The sequence below is a fragment of the Mchenga conophoros genome, linkage group LG14, assembly GCF_057382185.1.
Source record: "Mchenga conophoros isolate Kocher_MC1m ecotype Shallow Benthic linkage group LG14, M_conophoros_male_GT1.1, whole genome shotgun sequence".
In the NCBI taxonomy this organism is placed as follows: Eukaryota; Metazoa; Chordata; class Actinopteri; order Cichliformes; family Cichlidae; genus Mchenga; species Mchenga conophoros.
Window position 1 is genome coordinate 18,321,860 of NC_140539.1, and position 13,347 is coordinate 18,335,206.

The following is a 13,347-nucleotide window of genomic DNA, read 5'->3' on the forward strand; positions in this document are numbered from 1 at the left end:
ACACCCAGCCAACAGCCCCTTGTTCTCTGCCTACTCATTGAGCTGTTTTAGGGGGCTGTCCTCTGAAAAGTGTGTGATCTCACGCAGCATCACATGCTCAGGATAATATTCTTATTTCACTTTGTCTAGAGACCAGCTGACCTCTACTCCACTTCACCTCGGGCAGAAATGTCTGGTGTGTGTGTGTGTGTGTGTGTGTGTGTGTGTGTGTGTGTGTGTGTGTGTGTGTGTGTACGTACAGTACTCCCCTCCCTTGGGCAAAGCCTCTCCGGGAATTTATGCATGATCCGATGTGCTACAGAAACGTGTGACAGCAAGGAGCAGAAGTTGAGGAGGTGGGAGAGCGATACCGGACAGTGTATTAATGAAAAGCCAGGCTTGAATTTAAATATTAAGACAGTGTGTTAGGATGGGATGAGTTTGTGCTTCTACTTGGTCTTTTTATGATGTTAAAGAAAGCAAAAATGTAATCTGCTACCTTCAGCGATGTTTAGTACTGTCTCAGAATATCTCAGAATATGTGCTCTAATAAAATGGATACTATTAAAGTTTAATATATTCCATCCATCCATCCATCCATCTTCATCCGCTTTATCCGAGGCCGGGTCGCGGGGGCAGCAGCCTAAGCAAAGAGGCCCAGACCTCCCTCTCCCCAGCCACCTCCTCCACCTCCTCCAGCTTATCCGGGGGAATACCAAGGCGTTCCCAGGCCAGCCGAGAGATATAATCTCTCCAGCGTGTCCTGGGTCTGCCCCGGGGCCTCCTCCTGGTGTGACATGCCTGGAACACCTCACCCAGGAGGCGCCCAGGGGGCATCCTTGTCAGATGCCCGAACCACCTCAGCTGGCTCCTTTCGATGTGGAGCAGCAGCTGCTCTACTCTGAGCCCCTCCCGGATGGCCAAACTTCTCACCCTATCTCTAAGGGAGAGGCCAGCCACCCTTCGGAGGAAGCTCATTTCTGCCGCTTGTATCCGCGATCTCGTTCTTTCGGTCACTACCCACAGCTCGTGGCCACAGGTGAGGGTAGGGACGTAGATCGACCGGTAAATTGAGAGCTTCGCTTTTACACTCAGCTCCCTCTTCACCACAACGGACCGGTGCAGCGTCTGCATTACTGCAGCTGCAGCCCCAATCCGTCTGTCGATCTCCGGCTCCCTTCTCCCATCACTCGCGAACAAGACCCCGAGATACTTGAACTCCTCCACTTGGGGCAGGAACTCATCCCCGACCCGGAGTGGGCACTCCACCCTTTTCCGGCTGAGAACCATGGCCTCAGATTTGGAGGTGCTGATCCTCATTCCCGCTGCTTCACACTCGGCTGCGAACCGTTCCAGTGCGAGCTGGAGGCCCTCACCCGATGAAGCCAACAGAACCACATCATCCGCAAAAATCAGAGATGAGATTCTGAGGCCACCAAAGCGAAAGCCCTCCGCCACTTGGCTGCGCCTAGAAATCCTGTCCATAAAAATTATGAACAGAACCGGAGACAAAGGGCAGCCCTGGCGGAGCCCATCACCCACCGGGAACGAGTCCGACTTATTGCCGGCAATGCGAACCAAGCTCCTGCAACGGTTGTATAGGGATCGAATGGCCCGTAGCAATGGGCCAGACACCCAATACTCCCGCAACACCTCCCACAGGACACCCCGAGGGACACGGTCGAATGCCTTCTCCAAGTCCACAAAACACATGTAGACTGGTTGGGCAAACTCCCATGCACCCTCAAGTATCCTGGAGAGGATAAAGAGCTGGTCCAGTGTTCCGCGACCAGGACGAAAACCGCATTGTTCCTCCTGTATCCGAGGTTCGAGTAGCGGACGAACTCTCTTTCCAGCACCCTGGCATAGACTTTCCCAGGGAGGCTGAGGAGTGTGATATATTAAACATGACATTTTATTCAGTCTGCCATGTTATACCATGACACATCAAACCTCTTTTAGAAAAGGTTAGATTGAGCTTCACTATAATTTGACAAAATAATATAACGGTGTCTGTCACAGAAGGTGTTTTAAACTCTTTTAACTCATAATGAAGAATGGGGAGGGGGGGGAATTATGTCCTTTACAGACCATTATGAGTTAAAGGTGATAGGATTAAACATAATCAGTGTACTTTGTGGTGGTTAAATACTTAGCCAACACTAATTAGCCAACACTAATTAGCCAACACTAGTTAGCCAACACTAATGCTGAGGAAATAGACTAATTCTACCCTTTATTTTTAGGAAACAAGGCCATTTTTGTAATAAACATACAAATAATATTTTTTCTGATATATAAAGATTACCTCTGTGACTGGAATTTTAGTTCAGATGCATGCAGGCTGCATAAGAGTCTTGTGTGATATTTCATTTTGACCTAATTTCATGCCCCATCAATAAGAGTGAAAGGGGTGAATTGTTTTTCTGTTGCACAAATATACAGGTTATTACTGACACTGAAAACACTAGGAATCATGAATGAAACCTTTAATGCTGCTGCTGTTTAACAGCAATCATGTTGAAAACTCAACCTTTGAGTCCAAAAGAGGAAAAAGTACAGTAAAATTGTTACGGTTGCTTTGCTTTTCAAGTCTTTAATTGCAAATGAAATGGAAGAGTGAATAGATATGAAGTTGTAGTCATACTTTCCACCAAATGATTAAGATGCTTTGTGTAATAAATACAGTGTATTAATTGTTAATATATTGACAGTGTATTAATAGTATGTAGAAGACGTTTATAGCTGATAAAATACACTTAAAGGCTAATTGCATAAGAAGTGAAATGTAATAATGGGTCTTTGTCAGTATAGCCTCATGGTACACACCACATGGTACATCGTGACGATCAGCTGTACGTGGAAACTTCCAGGAGGAGAAAGAGAGAGATTTTTTCTCCACAGGTTCCGTTCAGACTGGTACAGTACTCAGGGCAGAAAGTCATCTGCGCAAGCTTTAGGATCACAAGCCGGTCACATGCTACCGTAGCCAGGCACGGGATGCAGCTTATCTCGGCGCAGGAGCGCAGTGGAGCGCACAGGAATGACCATCACACGATAAACCTGCCCGCAGGGCTCCTCTGAGAGAGACAAGGGCACACACAGAGTGTTTGAAAAAGTACTTTTATTTGAACTTACCAAGAATTTAACCTGAAATTACAACAGTAGGCTTCAGTAACTCCTGAATAACTCGGAAACCACGTGACGTCGAGTAATGGCTTCGGATTGAGACATTCCCATAAAACTTTTTTTTCCTGTTTCATCCAGACACAAGAGGGCAGCATGAGCCATTTGAAGATAGACCACCAGGGAAGTTGCCTGTCACAGCACGATTACTGCACGCAGTCAGAGTCCTCCTCATCATGCGTAATGAGATAACAGAGGAGGTAGATGACGGCTGATTTGTCTAGCTGGAGGGGAGTCTTACGGTTGTTTTACGTTTGACATCTCACAAAACTCCCGCAGGCTTTTAAAAGCCAACCTGTACAAAACTGACCTCCACAGATCAACGAGGAAGTTGTCTTTGTTTTTCTTTTAATGCATCTAATGTGCACTTGAAAATCTGTAAAAAGAAGAAAAGAAAATCACAAGAAGAATTTCAGCTCAGTCTTGAAAACAGACCTAACTGCACCTGTCGCATCTCATCTGTGTGTGTGCGTATGCTTGTGCAGAAGAGATACTCAAAAGCTATTATTTTCATAAACTATGAGCTGAAGCTTCTAATCTTTATCCAGAAACAGTTTCTATAAATGAAACCTCAAGTTGTGGAGAACCCCCCCCCCCCCCCCCCTTTTACTTGTCTTCCTTTTTAAAATGTAATATATTTTCCTTGCGATTTTACAAAGTTTTATTTTATTTCTGCAGGGCAAAGCTAACGCAGAGCTGCAGTCTCCCCAATCTCTGTGCCATCCCTGTTATCACAGCATCCTGGTAGTCAGAGACACTGTGACAGCTTGTCAACCTGTGCTGACAGTTTACATCGACACTGAGGCTGCTTTTCAGAATGTACGCACCCAGTATCTGGAACAGCCTGCCTGCAGAATTGAGAGCAACCTCCCTGAAACCCTTTAAAATTTAAATTTACATTTCCCTGGATATATTATAAAAAATATACACACCATTTTGATTTATTGCATTGCCAAACCCACAGTGACTGCAGTGAGTTTTTTCTAAATAGATCTGCCAAAGATGTGAGACTTTTTCTTTCTTACTGGTTTTTCACTTGTTTCAAGTTTTTTGCAGAACTTCTCCACGATGTGTAAAGTACGTGGACAGGTCTGTCTTTTGTGCTTTATGTGCTTGATGACAAATCTGCAGTCTACTTAAGTCATATTAAAACCCACTCTCCACTTGTTCAATGAAACAGCAGCCACATTACATGTTTCATAACTGACGTCCTCATTTCTCTTTTGGCATTGTGCGATTTGTAGGTTTTTTTCCCCCCTATTTGTCCTACTTAGAGTGGGAATATCACAGAGAAGTGACAACCCTGTAAATCAGCTATGTGTCTATGGCAACCACGGGTATCCACTGTTATTTTGAAATGCCATTGAATAATTGATTTTCCGACTGTGACTGTGAGTCTGTTGTGCTTGTGATTTGCGGAGGAGTGTCGTTAAAAAGACTTTTACCCTATAGATGTTATATGTGTCTGATGCACAGTATTACACACTGATTACACAAACACACATACAGAGTGCAGGTGTGTTTTGCAGGGTGAATTTTTCTTGGGATGATTAATTTGTCACTCCAGTTATATTTTCTGTCCGCTCTGTGCAACCACAAACTCTGTTGAACAGTATCAGGGTCAGAAAAATGCTCCAGATGATTCAGTGGATGATTTTTCTCCATCATATCATTCAGTCCAGTTCTCCATCATTTGACACAGTTCATCCTAACACATGTCATTGAGTTGTCTCAGCTTCATCAATATTAATTCACTTATTGATCCAATCTTGCATCAACAGGTTTTAAGTGTCTCTGCGAGTGATTAACGACTTTAATCTCTCTCCATGTGTGCGCGCATGTGTGAAGGAAAGATTAGTTGGCATCAAATGAGACAAGCTGAACTGATCAATTAGATGCTTGTTGATTTTCTGTTTTACTATAAAAGTGAAGGGTTGCTATGGAAATGGCATCTAAGATCTGCCATCCATACAATTAAGTGTGAGATCCAATGTTCATTTATCTTGAACAGGTCTGTTAACCTATTGAGGTGACCCTAACATTAACCTTATGAAATCAGAATATCGACACATCTGGTATGTGTGTGCCCAGAGTTCATTAAATTTAACATTTTACATCAAAATTGGAAATTTTGAATCCAATATCTTGTATCTTGGGACATTTTTTTGAGTGTGCTTGACTTTAATTGAGTGCTACCTGAGGCATTGGATATTTTTGTTTTTGTCCCATTGTGCACAGAGATTTCTCCAAATTCTCTGAAATTATTTAAAATATTACGTATTGTCGATGATTTGACGAATAAAGTATTTGCATTCTGAAACGGTTCCACAATTTGCAATCATTTTTTGAGGGGTTTTTTTTTAGAGATTGGTGAACTGTTGTCCATATTTACTTCTGAGAAACTCTCTAAGATGCTCTCTCTATACACAGTCATGTTACTGACCTGTTGCTAATTAACCTAACTAGTTGCAAAACCTTTCCCCAACTGTTTCTTTTGTTGCCCCAATCCTAACTTTTTTGAGACATCTTGCTTCCATCAATTTCAAAATGAGCTCATATTTTTCCTTAAATTATACATTTTCTCAGTTTATAAATTTGCCTGTTGTTGATAAAATAAGGGTTTATGATATTTGCAAACCATTCTATTCTGTTTTTATGTACATTTTTACACAGCATCCCAATGTTTTCACAACTGGAGCTGTGCATACAGTTATTGCAATCTGTCTCCCATAGTCCTTTTGCACTTAGTCAATTTCTTAATTCTGTATTCAGTGATTGGTAACCAAGTGGTGTTTATCAGACTGGTATCAATGCAGTCATTAGTAACTAGAAAATGTATGACACATCTGGTATAAATAAAAAACAGGAGCAAATGTTGAACCTCAATTGCAAATTGTTATCATTAAAGAAGTTTACTAAGTGGTAATTGTATACAGCAAAACCTAATAGACACCTGCTTGGCTAATTGAATTACAGCCTGGCATCCACATTTAAGAACCCAATACAAGACTAAAAAAAAGAAGAAAGAAATGCGACATCATCCATTTTTATTTTCAGTGACAGATTTGATTTTCTTGGACATGCATAGATATTCTGCCAGAAACCGTTTAACTAGGTGCAGCAGAACCTTCCCCAAACTGCAACCTCTCACCCAGTTCACTGGTCCTCAGCTGCCCATCATCATTCTGGTCTGCACCTGCATCTATAAACATTATTTACACATTTGGGGTTTTGGTCCTTGTGCACTTATAAATGCCATCTGTCTATGCCAAATATGGCCTCACATCAGAACACTCCTACCTTTGTGGTTTGTTCTTGAACATTAGCCATAAAGGTTGAATTCATGCTGAGTCCTTTTCCCCATTCAGAAGCCTGCACTTACTCATCTGTTTTTAATACAAGCTTGCACAGAAAATTGTGTTTTGTGTCATTTTTATAAGAGAGGGCAAACACCACATCTGCTGCGCTGCTCTTCCTGTACCTGCTACTGCTGCAACTGTGAAGTCTCACAGACTTGTTTCTCACATATTCAGGCAATTTCTTATCATTTGTAAGCCATGCTGCATCTGTTGCATTGCTCACAGGTACCTCCACTTTTAAAGGTAGCCTACTTCACTTGATTCATTAGATTAAGCACACATTTTACCAACTTGAAAATAGAAACATTGTAGTAGATAAAGACACCATGCAGTTTTTAAACATATCTACAGTGCTGCACAGCCTTGTAGAAGCTTTGAATAAACAATATATTCACTAGTGTCAATGGAAGTTTGCATTCGAATCTTGAGGCAGTTGTCACTTATGGGGAGTTTTACCCATTTTCTGACCCTTGGAAGACTACACATAGATAATGTGAGAGTCTGTTCATGCGTGCATGTGAACTCTTATGTTTTCCTGTCAGCCCATGTGCTCATGTCAAAGCAAGCTTAGAAGGGTGAGGAGGAAGTGAGAGATAAAAGTCAGTAAGGCTATCACTGCAACATCTAAAGCCTGTCCAGCCTGCATGTGTGTGTGCATGCTTGCGTGTATGTGTATGTGCTTTTAATGGTCTACTAATCCCAAAAGCATTTGGCTGGCAAACTAATCCAATGCTTGTCTAGCCAAGCTCTAAAACCCACTTCTATCCCACACTGCCATCTCCCTGCCTCTCCCCTCGATCCCTGCTTCTCTCTATCAACATCTATCTCCAGATGGTATCTTGGAGGTAGGTGCGATAGAGAAAGCGGGAGAGACAGACAGACAGAGAAAGAGAGGGCGGATGACCTCAACGGAGCCTCCTCATTGGAGCGCGTGGCGCGCTAGAGAGAGAGAGAGAGGAGAGGGGGTTCATTTGTTGCCATAGTGAAAAAGTAGATTAACCACCGCGAGCACAGTGCCCTGACGGACTCGTGAGGGATGCTGTGTTTCTCTGGGAACATACACCTGTCCCGCAAGCAAAGGTAGGCTACAACTTCTCTTCTTCTCCTTTCGTGGACAGAGTCAGACATAGTGGCACGAGGACGGCGTGGATTACCTGATGAATTCTCGTTTTTCCTCCCTAAACCACACGACTTTTGGTCTCAAAGTGCGAGGAGACGCTTCCTCAAACGACCGGCTTTCACACTAATAGGCCCATTTATGAGAGGAAAGCCAACACGGAAAGAACAGCAAACCTGTCTTTTATGTGAGAAAGAAAGAGCCACATATCAGATGAATTTTTTTTATTGTTATTGTATTACCTATAAAGCACATGTTGATGAAATCATAAAATTGGGTTTTATTTTCTATAATTTATTGAATCGAGATATTTAAAAGGACTCGCAAACTTAATTTAAATTCAAAGATGCCATTACAAATGCAAAACTAGGTTTTCTTTCTAAGCTAAAGCTAAAATTAGTTAATGGCAGTATCTGTGTTAAAGCCTGTGCCCAGAGACATTTGCAGGAAAGCGCGATGTTTCTATTACATTTGCATTGATTTATTTCTAATTTTTAAATCTTTAATAATTTGATCTCCGTGGGTCTTTTAGGTGGACGCCAGCCAAAGCAGTAGGTTAATGGCTCTTTACTCATCTGACCGCTATGAAACTTCAAATGCTATCGATCTCATCCATAGTGCCGTCGTCTCAGCCCACAGTGTCACCTCTGAAGTCTGTTTGATCAGAGAGGAGACAGACTCTCATAGTCTAGCCCATCATCTTCTTCCTACATTATGAGGCAGTGCAGCTCACGGGGCAAAGCAACCCAACCGGGGATTTTGTGTTGCCTACTTTTACTCTACAGTATCCGGATCCACTTTTTGGTTGTAGCTGGGCAATTAGAGATGCGTGGGAGTGAAGGAATTAAGAACGAAAATAGCGACACACGGAGAAAACACGTAGGCTACATGCGACATAGGAAGTTAGACAGTGGGCTCACAAAATCAGTAAGCTCCATCATCGCACTGATCAGTGTTGTACTCGTGGATTTCACTCGGTCACGTCCTCTCCATTGTGGGATGCGCGCTTTGGTGAGAGCAAAGTTGGACAGTGTAGTTTAAGTTTTAAAGAAAAAAGTGTGTGTGTGTGAGGGGGGGGGGGGTCAACTCTTCTTTGATCTGCTGAATTACACTCAAACCTGAGTTTTCCTCTCTAGAGTGTTACAGTATCTCAGTAACTTTAGGCATTTTGTAACTGCTTATTTTGAAGGTGAGGCTGGACTGAACATCCACTGTCACCTGTAAAGGTTGTTGGTGGCTTGTGTGTGTGTTAGGGAAGGAAGAAGCTGGAATCAATCAGTTGCCACAGAAGAAATAAAACAAATTTTTTAATGCACTGTTTTATACTTTCATACTGAGCTCACTGAACGCTGCTGTAGTAACAAGAAACATTTGATTGATTTATTCTGGTTTAATTCTGGAATAGTGAGAAGAATGTTGAATGCTCACGACAGAAATAATCAGTGTCTGTCTTTGGACATTTCAACTTTAAAACTGAACTCTGAGGACCTCAAAGGTGCTCAAACAATACTTTGTTGGGTAATTTTGCTTATTATTCATAATATTACTTAGCGCTTCTAAACCAATAGATAAGAGAACACAGAAAGAATGTCTTTGGGAGTGTCCAATAGAGTTTACTGAATGCTTTAAAAATGAATCAAAACAACACAATGTATGGAGCAGGAGAATGCCCAATGGATGGATGTTAAAATGAAACATACCTGAACAAAACTGTCATTAGCAAAATTAGTTCAGATCTTTTGGGCGTCCATGATTTGGGCTTGTTCCAGTGTATCCCAAAGATCATGGACGGATCTGGGGAGTTTTCATTGTCCTGTTCCTGATTTTTCCCTAGCGGTTTTTGCAGTTTCTCCAAGCATATTATCCTGCTTGGGGAGACTGCTGCAACATAACCAATTCTGTTTCATTCCAGCTCAGAGGAGGCTTGTTTTTGGTGGAATATAGCGTTCATGCCTTGCTATGGTTACACAGGGGCATTGCTTGTGTTTTAACAGAGCTTTGCTTGTTAATCTAGGAAATTTCCCACGTTACCAAAGTGTGCTACGCCCGTCAGGTACAGTACAAACCGTTCATATTTTCAATCATCCAGGGCTTGATTTGTTCCCATTCCAGCTGGAATAGCATGGACCAGGACCACTCTGCATCAAAGCTGGGCACATGCCAGATCCACTATGTTAAAGCAAAAACAAGAAAATAGTGATCAGAGACAGTCTTAGCGGCAGTCTTACAACCATAACATAACATTTCAGGTTGTGAAAATGTTCTGTGCACATATGCACAAACCTCTTATTTGGAGGACACCCCCCCCACCCCCACCACACACACACACACACACACACACACACACACACACACACACACACACACACACACACACACACACTTTGGCCACTGGTGGACTCCATAAAGCTAAAGGCATTCAAAAAATACTACCCTGTGATGTAAATGGATTAGCCTAACAGTTGTAGGGTATTGTCTTACATGAGAATGAAATAAAACTATAAAGCTCTGCAGATAAACCCCGACACTCGAAGGATTACTCTACCGTCTACAGTACAGCTGTACAGTATGTCTATTATTCACAGCAAGACTTTTGCGATTTGTCTTCATTTTCTCCACATCAGGTCAATGGGAGGAGAGGGCAGGATGATGTGGTAAGATGGATGAAGTGAAGAAAAAAACATGAGAAAAAGAAAGTGAATGACCCATGGGCACGCTGTCTCAATCATAAACAGCAAAGAGATGGGGGGGGGGGGGGGGGGGGGGGGGGGGAAGAAAAGTGGAGGGAAATGGGGAAGTGGGTGTTTAAGTGCAATTGGATATAGGGAAAACTGCAGAAAAATGGTGGCTACATTTGCAAAGATGGAGAGCAGGAGGGGGCAAAGAAAGTGGGGTCTGCGGAGGATGAGATACGGGGGAGAGAGGCTGAGAAGAGGGAGGAAAAGGGGGCGGGATGAAGAAGAGGTGTTTGGAGAGAGGCTCAGGTGTGCGTGACTGGAAAACGGAGGAAGCTCGGAAGCTGCACAGCGACCAGAGGCAGCTTGACATTGGACTCCACATTATTAGCCGCGTCTTTGCTCCACGGTAGGAACTTGCACACCGGTTATCAAACGGGACCGTGCCAGTGCTGTTGGAGGGGCTCCTATAGGTAAGGCTTGAGATCCAATTTTTGCATGCACATAGCCTGTATTCTGCTCAGACTCATATTGTCGCACTTTGTTATAACCCACTGTTCTTGCAGTATTCCTGAATGGACTTGCAATTACACGTGGCTTTCTTATCCTTGAATTACACGGGTTCGCTGTAACCTAGTTAAAGAAAGCAGCCAATTGCGCTGATGTATGGGAGAAACAAGCATGCCACTGAGACAGAGGACGGCCAGAGAGGCGGTTTTCACCGGCGCGTGTTGTAGCTGTGCTCATTTCAGACCGTGTCTCTTTCATGTTTCGCACCTTTCGATCTCGTTTTCGGATCTGTGCAGATGATGGACTCTCTCCCCCCCCCCTCTTTCCCCCCTCTTCTTGCGGTTAACGGATGCAGCGCTGCGCCAGTCGATGTTGTTGTCTGTGGATTTGATTTCTCCTTGGAGAGACTCAGTTTGAGCAGACGCTGTACGTGCCTGTCAGCGATTAAGCACTTGCAAAGCGTCACATCATTCAATAAATTACTTTAAATTGATGGTACAGGAAGACCAACGAAACCACAAAGGATTAAAAAGGACATAAATAAATGCACCTGGCTGAAAACTGCCGATAGTCTTACTACTAATGGAGACTGCGAGTCCCAGATAAGTGCTGTAAGGTCACATCTTGTTTTGGGGGAGTTGTGCAGGCGCCTTGTCTCATGTGGCTGCAGCGGTTTAAGTCTTTACTGACTAAGCCTTGTTGGCGTGACGATGCATGTGTGATATTTGTATCCCATTCATACCGGGAGCTTTTTGGTCATTCGTCCTCAAAGGCAGGCCTGCACTATACCTATTAGCTATAAAATGCCCATATAAGCTATGTCACTGTGGTGCACTGGAGTTATAGAGGTTTAATGCTGTTTAGTGGTTCTTTTACTTAGTGGGTGTGTTTGTGTCTCCAAGCCTTGGCGCTTTTCTTCATCACTCATCTGTGGCACTGAGATGATTCTAGAGACAAGGCAGCAATTACAAAAATAAATCTTTAGTCTTCTTAAAACCTGCAGATGCACATTGTGTCAAAGGGTTTGTGCAGAAAAAACTAAAAAAAAGCAACAGCAACAATAATGAGCATCTCTTTAGCTGGGAATAGGAGGCTGCATGGAGAGAACCATTGTTCCAAGCCCAATCAGCAAAAGCCTTCCCTGCATAAGTGAATGTGCACACAACACAGAAAAGCAATATGACCCATTTCAGATACCAGCAAGTAATTTGAAAAAAAACCCCATTATGCCAGATCATTTTGCCCGTCCGTTCCTGTTGACAGTTTATGTTTCATGTTATTATTTTATGTGGTATGTTGCAGTATAGTATTGCAGCTCCTGTTTCTCTCGGTCGTCTAAAAACACCTTGCGAGCATTGAAGTAATTCTTTATTAATATCAGGATTACGTCTGGTGAACATTTTGTTTTCCATACAAAATGATTCAAATCAAAGACTTCTGATAACATTTCAGACTTAAATGTCATGTTTACTCAAACCTTTTTATAAAGGCTGCAAACACCCCAAAAATATTCCCCTCAAAATGTTTTACAGGGGGATTTTTTGAGAGAACCTGTCAAATATTAGTTTTCTTTGACCACCAATGTACTCAGAGAAAAGGCAACAAAACATCTTTTGTGTAGATATCCATTTATCTTGACACATGTCACATGACACATGTCACATGACACATGTCACATGACACATGTCAAAACTTGTGTGCCGTTAAATGAGCGCGCTGGAGAAATAGGGTATGTGGGTAAACGCACATCCATTTGTATTTGGCACACTTCATTTGACATGATATGTGTCTCTCTGTGGGATCGTGTGTTGTTAATAACGGCGGTGAGCTTACTGATGTACATCTGTCTTAGGATGCTTTCTTCTTCTCCCCTCATTTAACCTGTCAGAATGTGCAGTCAGCGGAGAGCTTTTACAGTCAAACGCAAACTGCTCAGATGATGGAAAGCACAACTATAATCTGTTCTGAAAACTCCAGACATCACCCCCTCACCCCATCATTAAATGCAAACACAAACGTCTGTGCGTCATACAGGACAAGATAAAGAGGATAAATGCATTTGTCTACAAGCCATGCGTCTAAATTTAGTGTAATTCTTAACGCCCCTGTTTAATACGCAGTAAATTAAATGCTTTCTCAACACATAAAGCAGTATGCTAGGCGGGGAGGGGGAGGGAGAGTGTTTGTTACTGCCTGTGTTGTGTGTTTCTGTCTGTGTAAAAGTTGATTTGGATGGTTTTATAATGCCCGTGTGTATAGTTTGGATAGAGCTAGAGATATAAATGCCTAATGGCGTGAGCAAGATGTTTGTTTAGGGAATAAGGATTTGACTTTCTTTTCAGTTCGGCCAACAAGAGAATGATACGGGGGGAGGGACAGACAGACACAGTGTATCTGTCTGACTGAGTGTGCAATGCAGAAGCAGTGGATCGTTCAAGGGAGGGAGAGAAATGATGAAATGAACGTGGTGAAGCGGTTTTGGTGTGGGGGTAATGTGTGTCTGCTGTGCAGTGAAATTCTA

General features: G+C 42.8%; 1 protein-coding gene across 2 annotated transcripts in view; it reads left to right on the forward strand.

Moving 5' to 3' along the window:
- Window positions 1–7,511: 7,511 nt before the first annotated feature.
- Window positions 7,512–13,347, forward strand: part of grm5b (glutamate receptor, metabotropic 5b) — a 95,024-nt gene continuing 89,188 nt past the window's right edge. The window contains exon 1 of one of the 2 annotated variants that reach the window (XM_085245671.1): window positions 7,512–7,604. The gene's annotated coding sequence lies outside the window, so the exon portion shown is untranslated. Of the gene's footprint in view, window positions 7,605–10,598; window positions 10,790–13,347 lie in introns of those variants that run through there. The other variant, XM_085245672.1, reaches the window with a different exon arrangement.